The 10155-nt window shown below is 42.4% G+C and overlaps 1 long non-coding RNA gene across 1 annotated transcript; it reads left to right on the forward strand.

The window, feature by feature from the left end:
* The first annotated feature begins 3591 nt into the window (after nucleotides 1-3591).
* Nucleotides 3592-6466, forward strand: LOC119274597. Its single transcript, XR_005135223.1, has 4 exons — nucleotides 3592-3836; nucleotides 4963-5228; nucleotides 5313-5547; nucleotides 6189-6466. It is a non-coding gene; the product is annotated as an uncharacterized LOC119274597 (long non-coding RNA).
* Nucleotides 6467-10155: the final 3689 nt, after the last annotated feature.

Genomic DNA, 10155 nt, shown 5'->3' on the forward strand with positions numbered 1-10155 from the left:
ACCACTAAGACAAACCATAGGTCACTCTTCTCTACTCATTTCTGATTTCTCTTCTCTTTTTCCACTCTTTAGGATGCCGGAGATGAAGAACAAGTTTGCGCAACCAGACGAGGATACACCTTTTGGACGCCACTTGAAGGAAGTCACTAGATACTTGAGCATTGGGATACCCAGTTTCACCGGAACGTACAATGCCACCCTACCAGAAGAGGAGCGCTGGATGATTCAAGTACAAGTACAAGGAAGGACGTTTTCGCCAACTTCTAAACCCATAGAATTTTCTTTCGATGCACCAACCTGGAGCCTAGGCAAGAGCATGGCAGCTCATATTACCATGGGACGCACTGGAGAAGTCTACAATAAGGAACTCAAGGACACCATTTATCAAATATGTGGGCGCCGAGATGAGCAATGGGAGATGATCAGCACCAAGAAGGATAGATCCATTGCAGCTTTTATCCAGGAGCAAAACCAGCACATTCGACGACAGGAGAACCAGATGTGTGCAGACATGATGGAGTTGAAGAAGGCAAAGACTAGGATCATCGAGCTGGAGGAAGAACTCAAGTTCACCCGCGATGGATATGAGGAGGAAATCAAGACACTACTGGAGAAGAACGACGACTTGGTTAAGAAGATCGGAGTATTCATGGGAGGACCAGCACTAGAAGACAAAGATGACGACCCCACTTGTCCGTACAACTACATCATCATCGACGACATTGATTCTGGTCCTAGTTATGATGATTATGAAGATGAAGTTGGAGCCGACATTATGGAATCTTCCACCGATCAAAATTTTTAGATGACCACCATATACTAGTAGTATCTTTCCCCATGTAATAGATCACTTTTGCGCTAGTTCTAGATCGTTGTAAGCCCTTGCTTGATTGATTGAGTGTTATGATTGATTGTCTCATGTGCATATGGGTAGTGCTTTCTCACTAGACCTTTCTTCTATTCTAATCTCTTCCCTCTAAACCCCTCAGATGCCTCCGAGACGTGACACCGGTTTTGCTTTCCCGCTGGAGCTCACCCAGTTGATCCAGCAGCAGAATACCTTGATGCAATTGCTAGTTCAAAACCAAGGCACAACAATAACAACAACAACCCTCCACCAGCATAAAACCTAGCCCGCTTCCTAAGGTTACAACCGCCGGTGTTTTCCAGTAGCACCGAGCCAATAGTAGCTGATGATTGGCTACGCCGTATCAGAAGGGAGTTGACCACCGTTGGATGCACAGATGCGGAGAAGGTGCGTTTTGCCGCACACCAATTGGATGGACCATCAGCAGCATGGTGGGAGAATTTCACAGCCACTTATCCTATCGACACGGCCACATGGGCACAGTTTCAGCAAGCTTTTCGTACTGCCCATGTCTCCACTGGAGCTATGCAGATGAAGAAACGGGAGTTCCGCAATTTACGTCAGGGGAACCGTACTGTAGGTCAGTATGTGGATGATTTTAGCGAACTATCGCGCGATGCTCCTGATGATGTGGCCACAGATGCCGCGAAGCAGGAGAAGTTTATGGAAGGGTTGAATGATGAGATGAGTATGCAGTTGATGGTGGCAACTTTCAACAACTACCAGGAGTTGGTAGATAAGGCCCTTATGATTGAAGGGAAGCAGCAGCAGATTGAGAGCCGTAAGAGGAAGCATGGTCAGGGGAAGTATAACTCAGGAGCTCAGCATAAGCCTCGCTTAACCCCGAATACGGGAGGGCTTGTTCATAATCATGGAGGTCACAACCACACTGGAGGAGGATCGCATAATCACAACAGTGGTAAGAATGGGAATGGGAATGGAGCTAACAACAATCAGAATCGCTCCAATCCAGCCACACCCTCCAAGAGAGACCTGAGTCAGGTTACTTGCTATAAGTGCGGAAAGACTGGGCATTATGCGAATGATTGCCCTGATGAAAGGAATGGAAATGGAAACGGGAGTGCCGGAAAGAAGCCTAATCCGTTCAACAAAGGACAAGTGAACCACGTTAACATGCAGGAAGTTGAAGAGCAGCCGGACGTGGTAATAGGTAAGTTTTTGGTTCAGTCATTTACCGCAATTGTCCTTTTCGATACTGGTGCATCACATTCATACATATCAAGGGGATTTGTGGAAAAGTTTAAATTACCAACCCAAACTCTAAGGACCCCTCTTTTAGTAAGCTCGCCTGGAGCTGAATATATGGCTAGCCGGTGGTGCAACCAGATACCTTTGACCATTGGAACACATGTTTTTCCGTCCGACCTAATCATCTTGGAGTCACAAGGATTGGACGTGATATTAGGTATGGACTGGATGTTAAAGTATGAAGGAAGTATTGACTGTGCTAGCAAGTCAATTTATCTTACCACCCCGGAGGGAAAAAGGATTAAGTATGTATCTAGGCATGTGCCTAGGAGGAGCCAAGTAAACGCCCTCACGGGAGTTGTACATGAGGAAATACCTATAGTAAAGGATTTTCCGGATGTTTTCCCCGAGGAGTTACCAGGAATGCCACCGGATCGAGACATCGAGTTTTTGATAAAGCTATTGCCAGGTACAGGACCACTACCCAACAGACCCTATCAGATGCCAGCAAATGACCTGGAGGAAATTAAGAAGCAGATCAAAGAGTTGTTGGAGAAGGGTTACATTCGTAGAAGTTCGTCACCTTGGGTAGCCCCAGTACTTTTGGTGGAGAAGAAGGATAAATCCCTGAGGATGGTTGTTGATTACCGAGCTCTGAATGAAGTAACGATAAAGAACAAATATCCACTACCAATGAATAATGACTTGTTCGATCAGCTGCAAGGAGCGAAGGTGTTTTCGAAGATTGATATGCGATCAGGATACGCTACAACAAAATTGACATACTGTGACGAAAATCCTGATGACGGTGGTGGACAACGTCACACAAATACCTAATGTGAGACGTATCACAGGTGGCGTCACTGATTAACGTCACTAAGTCACATCAGCTGCTGAGTGTGCCTGAGTTGCCAATTTTTATGACATTTTGGTAATTTTCACGACGAACCTATTAGAGTCACTGAATATTACGAATGCGTAACCCTCATTTTTTCATCCGGAAACGTCTAGCAGTGGGACCCACCATAACTTTTTGATGGCTTATGAGCGGTTGAACCCACGACACAAAACATTGATAGTGGGATCTGGGTTGTTTCTTCATAGGTCGAGCGTTGTAATTATTTTATTTTATCTAATATAAATAGGTAGTGGCCGGGAAAAAAGGTTATTGCGAACTGTTTGTTAGCCGATCAACATGGTGTTGTAGTTGTTTCAAAAATAAAAATTGTATGTAGTGGCAGAAGAAAAAAGGTTATATATTACAGGCGCTCCTGAGCAGATGCATATGGTGTTGCAGTTGTGTTTGTTTATCTCAAAAATAAAAATGGAAATAGGTGAGTGATGCTTATGGTATTGTGTTTGTCTCCCCATTGAAAAAAAAACTATCGCTCCATTGATTTTTTTCCCTCTACCGGAAAACTCTTTCCCTCCATTTATCTAAAAAAATCTCACATCCACCCTGTGTCCCCACCTGTCAAAGACCCAGCCAAATTTCTCCCTTCCATTTTAGCCGCGAAGAGCCACCGCTTCCCTTCTTATCCTCACACGAATGCAGCGGAGGCCGCACGAGATCGGATCCACCTCACCAATCCGCCCCGCGAGCACCGGATTTTCTTCTACCCCCAATTGCAGTGAGCGGCGACGGCAGATTGGAGGAGACCGCCCGACCGGCCGAACTCGGATCCACCGCACCAGCCCGCCCTGCGTGTACCCGACCCTCCTCTCTCCCCAATTGCAACGACCAGCGATGGCTCTCTCGGTAAGTTCTTCATCCCGCCCTCCTCACCCTGCCAGATCGTGATGTTTGGTGATTATGGTTCTCTGATAACCCAAGACAAGAATCGCAGGAAGGGGATGAGAGAGCATATGGGAACACGAGATGAGATGCAATTTTCAGTTTATATTTCGTTTCTTTCGTACCCAGTACAGATTTGTTGGCCCGTATGTATATACATAGTTAAACGCCCCTCCTCCCTACAGGCTGGCAATGTAGACCAAACACACACATCCCATGCCGTGTGCACTTCTGAACCTTTAGTTGTTAAACAGAACACAGCTGACGGGATTTGTTTCTTGTTTGTCAGGCCTCTGAGTTTCAACAGCCAACAGGAGAAGGCATGATAGATTGATAGGTTCATTATATTAAGTTTGTACAATGATCTAATATTTAACAAAATTGTGGATGCTTCATATTTCCATGGATCTTATTTATTTCAATCTGTTCTACAACTCAGGCACACATATAGCAGTGAAAACTCGGTCTCGAGCATTCATATATAGAGCACAGTGCATGCAAGTCTTTCAATAAATCCTCAAAAGCATCATACAATAATCTCTTTGCCATCTCAAATTTTCCAGAAGTACTACATCAGTACAACGGAGCATTGACTCCAAGATTTAGCACAAGGAAACACAAGATGGCTTATATTTAATACAATGGTATATTTTATTTGGATGTATAGTACAACTGCCAAGCTTCACACGTTGGATGCATAAAAGACATATTTTTTGTATTTGTAAGATGTAGGTACCTATCAAAAATCATCTGTTGTAGTTTAATTAAATTGTACTTCAGATTTTGACCTGAAACTTTCCCATAGATGCACATCTTAAACTTTAGTTTTTTACTATATTTTGGCATACTAAACTAGGTAAAATCAAGCTGATTGTTAACGTGTTGAATAAAGGTTTAGTTATAAGGGCAGTATCCACTCCTCGGATAAGCTACTTCTACTGATAGGCATGTGATAACTGCAATTATTTAACAGAAGCAGAATCCACCGAACCTTAAGTATATTAAACTTTCTGGTTCTGAACTATGTTAACAACTCCAATAATATTTATTTCCTGTTTTTGTTCTGATATTTATGATCTTGTTTTTCCAGGCTTGCTGGCTGGTCCTCCCTTACTATGCCTCAACTGTATCCTACATGCTGCTTGCTTCACTTGTTCAACCCCAATGCTTAAAATCTTCACTTTCTATTTATATGATTTGACATGAATTGCTTCTTAGCAGTGCTGTATTTTTACTAATGTTCTACACAATCTAGCTTGTTTCTTTTATGTCTACCATGAATGTAAATCCATCTTTCAAATGCACCCACATGGGAACAAGATTGGTTTCATGATCAAGTCGGCATGTGTAGCTTTTGTAAGATTTCTTCCCTTGTGTTTTCAAATTTGAAGCAGATCCTCTTTGCTTACTTAAGCATTGATGTTTTCCTTTATTCTATAGACTACTATGTAACAAAAAAGGGGAACAAAATCAGAAGGTGAGTAGCAAGTATCCGATACAATGATTGTGGCTGAAGTTCTAAAGGGGAAAAAAGTGCACATAGCACCTTCCTTTCCAACATGGAGTGTGCATCAAGATCTGGGAGGTGTGGGAGCTCTCCTTCATCAACATGGATCCGAGATCTAGAAGAAAGAATTGAACAGAAGAGTAGAGATGCAAGAGATGCAAATGGCAGGTGTTTCTCTTGTTTCTCTTTGTGTTCGTGTTGTTTCTTTTCTGCTTTTGTGTGCACGGTACACTCATGATAGTGAAAATGAAAATACAAATGTGTGTCAATCTGGCATTTGTCTTCGATTCTCGTAATGGAAGTTGCACTAAGGAGTGCTTTCCTGTTTATGTATGGTTAGTTCGAAATGTAGCCATCCAAAGCAACATAGAAAATAACAAATGCTTGCAATGAGAAATACATAATTTGTTGCATGGTTGTTGTTGCTGCAACACGAAGGCACAGGAATTTCATTGTAATGTATGGATTGCCTTTTACCAGAAGGATATAGTCTAATAGAGTCATATCTAAGTGTTCCTAACATAGTTGCCTTGTATCTTGGGTTGCTGTTGATGCTTTTGTGATGTCTGCTGCCTTTCAAGACTGATAAGTGAAATCTAGCTCTTGGTTATACATGTTCTTTTAACAATTGTAACTTATTCTTGGGTTTACTGTTTCATTGACCATTTGAATGTTTGCATAGACATTTAATAATGTATTTTAATATTTCATATTCATATTTTGATAGACCGCAAGCTTCTTAGTGTTACTCTTGTACATTGTTGTCTTATTTGTTTCATCTAATGAAGGAGCAATGTTGCCATGTTTAGTTAATTTACAGGCACTAGGAGGAGTTAGCCACGAGACTTGAAGCATAAGAGCGAGCAATTGAAGAAATGGAGAGGAAGCAGCAAGAAGAAGTGGAAGCTATGAAGAAGAGCCAAGTCGGACAAGAATGGAGCCTCGGAAAAGAAGCGACGGAGATGGCATGTGATGCAAAGATAATTGTTGAATCATACATGGACAACACTTTTGTGTTCTTTAGTTATCTATATAAATATTACTTTGCAACTTGTCTATTGTTGTGTCAAAATGGTAAATTAATGTTATTTTTTAATTATTTCTATAATGTGATTTGATGTGAATTAAATACTTATTGTGACACACATTTGAAATATATTAGAGTTGGAAATGCATCCCAATTTAATTTAGAAATAAATTACACATGTCCTAATGATGTCATATTAATCAATGATGGAATTAATGATGCTAGTTTAATCAATGTCCTATATAATTATGGCAAAAATTGTGCACTATGCTGACGTGGCATCAACTCAGTGATGTTGCTCCATCACTGAATATGGTAGAATTATGGCGTATTTTCATCTAACATGTGACATTTATTAGCCGTCACAGAAAAACCAAACGTCAACGAAGATCCCATTTTCAATGACACTCAATGTGCGCGCCGTCACTAGGAGTAATCTGTGACGGGGATTCCGTGACGATGCTCGTGACGCCCATTAAATGTCACAGGATGCATTTTGTGACGCTATTGGCTATTCCATGACATTTTTTGGCTCGTCATAGTAGGCCTAATCTCTTGTAGTGATACCATCAGTTAAAGATCCGAGAGAAGGATATACCCAAGACAGCATTCACTACGCGGTATGGATTATACGAGTATACAGTCATGTCGTTTGGACTGACAAACGCCCCTGCTTATTTTATGAGTATGATGAACAAAGTGTTCATGGAGTATTTGGACAAGTTTGTAGTAGTGTTTATCGATGATATCATGGTATACTCGAGAAATGAAGAGGAACACAAGAAGCATTTGCGGTTAGTTCTCGAGAAACTCAAAGAACACCAGTTATACGCCAAATTCAGTAAGTGTGAATTTTGGTTGAAGGAGGTTGGATTTCTTGGGCATGTTATATCAGGAGAAGGTATAGCAGTGGACCCCAGCAAGGTTCAGTCAGTCACTGAATGGTTGGCACCCACTTCAGTTGGCGAGATCCGCAGTTTCCTTGGACTTGCGGGATATTATCGGAGATTCATTGAAAAATTTTCCAAGCTGGCAAAACCAATGACTGAACTATTGAAGAAGGACAATAAGTTTATATGGACAAAGGATTGCGAGGCAAGTTTCTAGGAGTTAAAGAAATGCTTGACTACAGCCCCAGTGTTAACCTTGCCAGATATCCATAAGGAGTTTCAAGTGTAATGCGACGCCTCTCGTTTGGGACTGGGATGTGTGCTTATGCAGGATGGTAAGTTTGTTTCGTATGCCTCACGGCAACTGAAGCCTCATGAGTTGAACTATGCCACGCATGATTTGGAATTAGCAGCCGTAGTGCATGCATTGAAGACATGGAGACATTACCTTATTGGAAATCGTTGTGATGTGTACACGGATCATAAAAGTTTGAAGTACATTTTCACGCAAAAGGAGCTGAACCTTAGACAAAGGAGATGGTTGGAACTTATAAAGGATTATGACATGAAGCTACACTATCACCCGGGAAAGGCCAATGTTGTAGCCGACGCCTTGAGCCGGAAGAGTTATGCCAATATGCTCGAGAGCAAGGGTTTGCCAAAGGAGTTAGCTGAGGATATCATGGAACTTCGACTGGAAATAGTTCCAAGAGGTTTTGTGGCAACATTGGAGGTTCAGTCGACCTTGTTGAACAAAATTCGAGAAGCTCAGAAGGAAGACCCAGAGATTGCTGAAATAAAGGAGAAGATGAGCGAAGGAAAGGCCAAAGGTTTTCGCGAAGGTGAGCATGATACCTTGTGGTTTGAGGACCGGGTTTATGTACCCAATAACACTGAGAGCAGGAAGTTAATACTTCAGGAGGCCCATGACTCACCATACTCGATACACCCCGGAAACACCAAGATGTACTTGGATTTGAAGGAATGTTTCTGGTGGACTGGTATGAAGAAGGACATTGCTGAGTATGTAGCCGTGTGTGATGTATGTCAGAGAGTGAAGGCAGAGCATCAGAAACCCGCCGGGCTGTTACAACCAATGCCGATACCCGAATGGAAGTGGGATAAACTTGGTATGGACTTTATCACCGGACTACCCAGGACCAAAGCAGGTTATGACTCAATATGGGTAGTAGTGGATCGTTTGACTAAAGTGGCCCACTTTATTCCGATGAAAACTACCTATACAAGTGCCAAGTTGGCCAAGATATATATGAACCGAATTGTATGTTTGCATGGAGTTCCGAGGAGCATCGTATCAGATAGAGGTACTCAGTTCACTTCAAAGTTTTGGCATCAGTTACACCAGACCTTGGGTACTAGATTGGAGTTCAGTACAGCCTTCCACCCATAGACTGATGTCAGACTGAGAGAGTTAACCAGATACTAGAAGATATGTTAAGAGCATGCGCACTAGATTATGGATCTAGTTGGGATGACAATTTACCTTACGCACAATTTTCATACAACAACAGCTACCAAGCCAGTTTGAAGATGGCACCGTTCGAAGCTTTGTATGGACGTAGATGCAGAACCCCGTTAATGTGGGATGAGGTAGGAGACCGGCAGTTGTTCAGACCAGACTTGATCAAGGAGTCTGAGGAGAAAGTTAAATTGATTCACGACAGACTGAAGGTAGCTCAGTCAAGGCAGAAAAGCTACGCAGATTCGAAACGCAAGGAGGTAACTTATGAAATTGGACACAGAGCATATCTACGAGTATCACCCTTACGAGGTGTGAAACGTTTTGGAGTTAAGGGTAAATTAGCCCCGAGATTTGTAGGACCGTATCGCGTTTTGGAACGGATGGGAGAAGTTGCCTACAAGTTGGAATTACCCGAAGGACTATCCGGAGTTCACGACGTGTTCCACGTCTCACAGCTGAAGAAATGCCATGCAGAGATGGCTGATATACCATTAAGAGATACCGTATCATTGGAGACAATTCAGCTAGACAATGATTTGACCTATGAGGAGAAGCCAGTGAAGATTCTTGAGTTTGCCAGCCGAGTAACTCGCGGTAAGGTCATCAAGTTCTCCAAAGTTCAGTGGAGCCACCATACGGAGGATGAAGCCACCTGGGAAAGAGAGGATGATCTTCGCAAGGACCACCCGCACCTATTTTCTGACCAACCTGAATCTCGAGGGCGAGATTCATCTTAAGGGGGGTAGGTTTGTAACATCCCAAATTCTTAATTTGGAATGTTATACCTAGGTCATTCATGCATATCATATTCTATTTCTTTTCCGTTTTGCAATCCTCGAAATCCTAAGCAACTCAAGGACCCTCGGAGAGAGTTGGGGATTCTTCGATCTCATATTTGGATTTTCGTACCAAATAGAGAAACGAGGATTTTTGATTTTAATTATTCTTTCTCTGAAAAATATTTCGTACCAAAAATAAATGAGAGGAGATAATATGACTTCTCCAAAATAATTGAAATATTGGAGGAAAAATGTTAAAGTCATTTATTTTGATCTTAGCTGATTTTATTCGGATTTTATTTGCATTAGAAAAATTTGCACGTTTTCCAAAATTGCATTTAGGGCCAAGAACATGTTCACCTCGTCCTAAATATTTCATTTAGACGGTGAAAATTTATTTTGGTATTTTAAGATTTTTATTTATTTTTTTAGGATTTTTATAAGTTCCGGCGAAATTTATTCAAAAAAAAAACTGGCGCCCGCGCCCGACCAGGCCCAAGGCCCAGCCAGGCCGGCCCGCGCCGCCACCGGCTTCCCCGCGCGCGCCGCCATGTGCCGCACGGACGCCGAGGGGAGCCCGAGCCAGACTCCTCCCCG

This window comes from Triticum dicoccoides, chromosome 3B (genome assembly GCF_002162155.2).
Source record: "Triticum dicoccoides isolate Atlit2015 ecotype Zavitan chromosome 3B, WEW_v2.0, whole genome shotgun sequence".
Classification (NCBI taxonomy): domain Eukaryota; kingdom Viridiplantae; phylum Streptophyta; class Magnoliopsida; order Poales; family Poaceae; genus Triticum; species Triticum dicoccoides.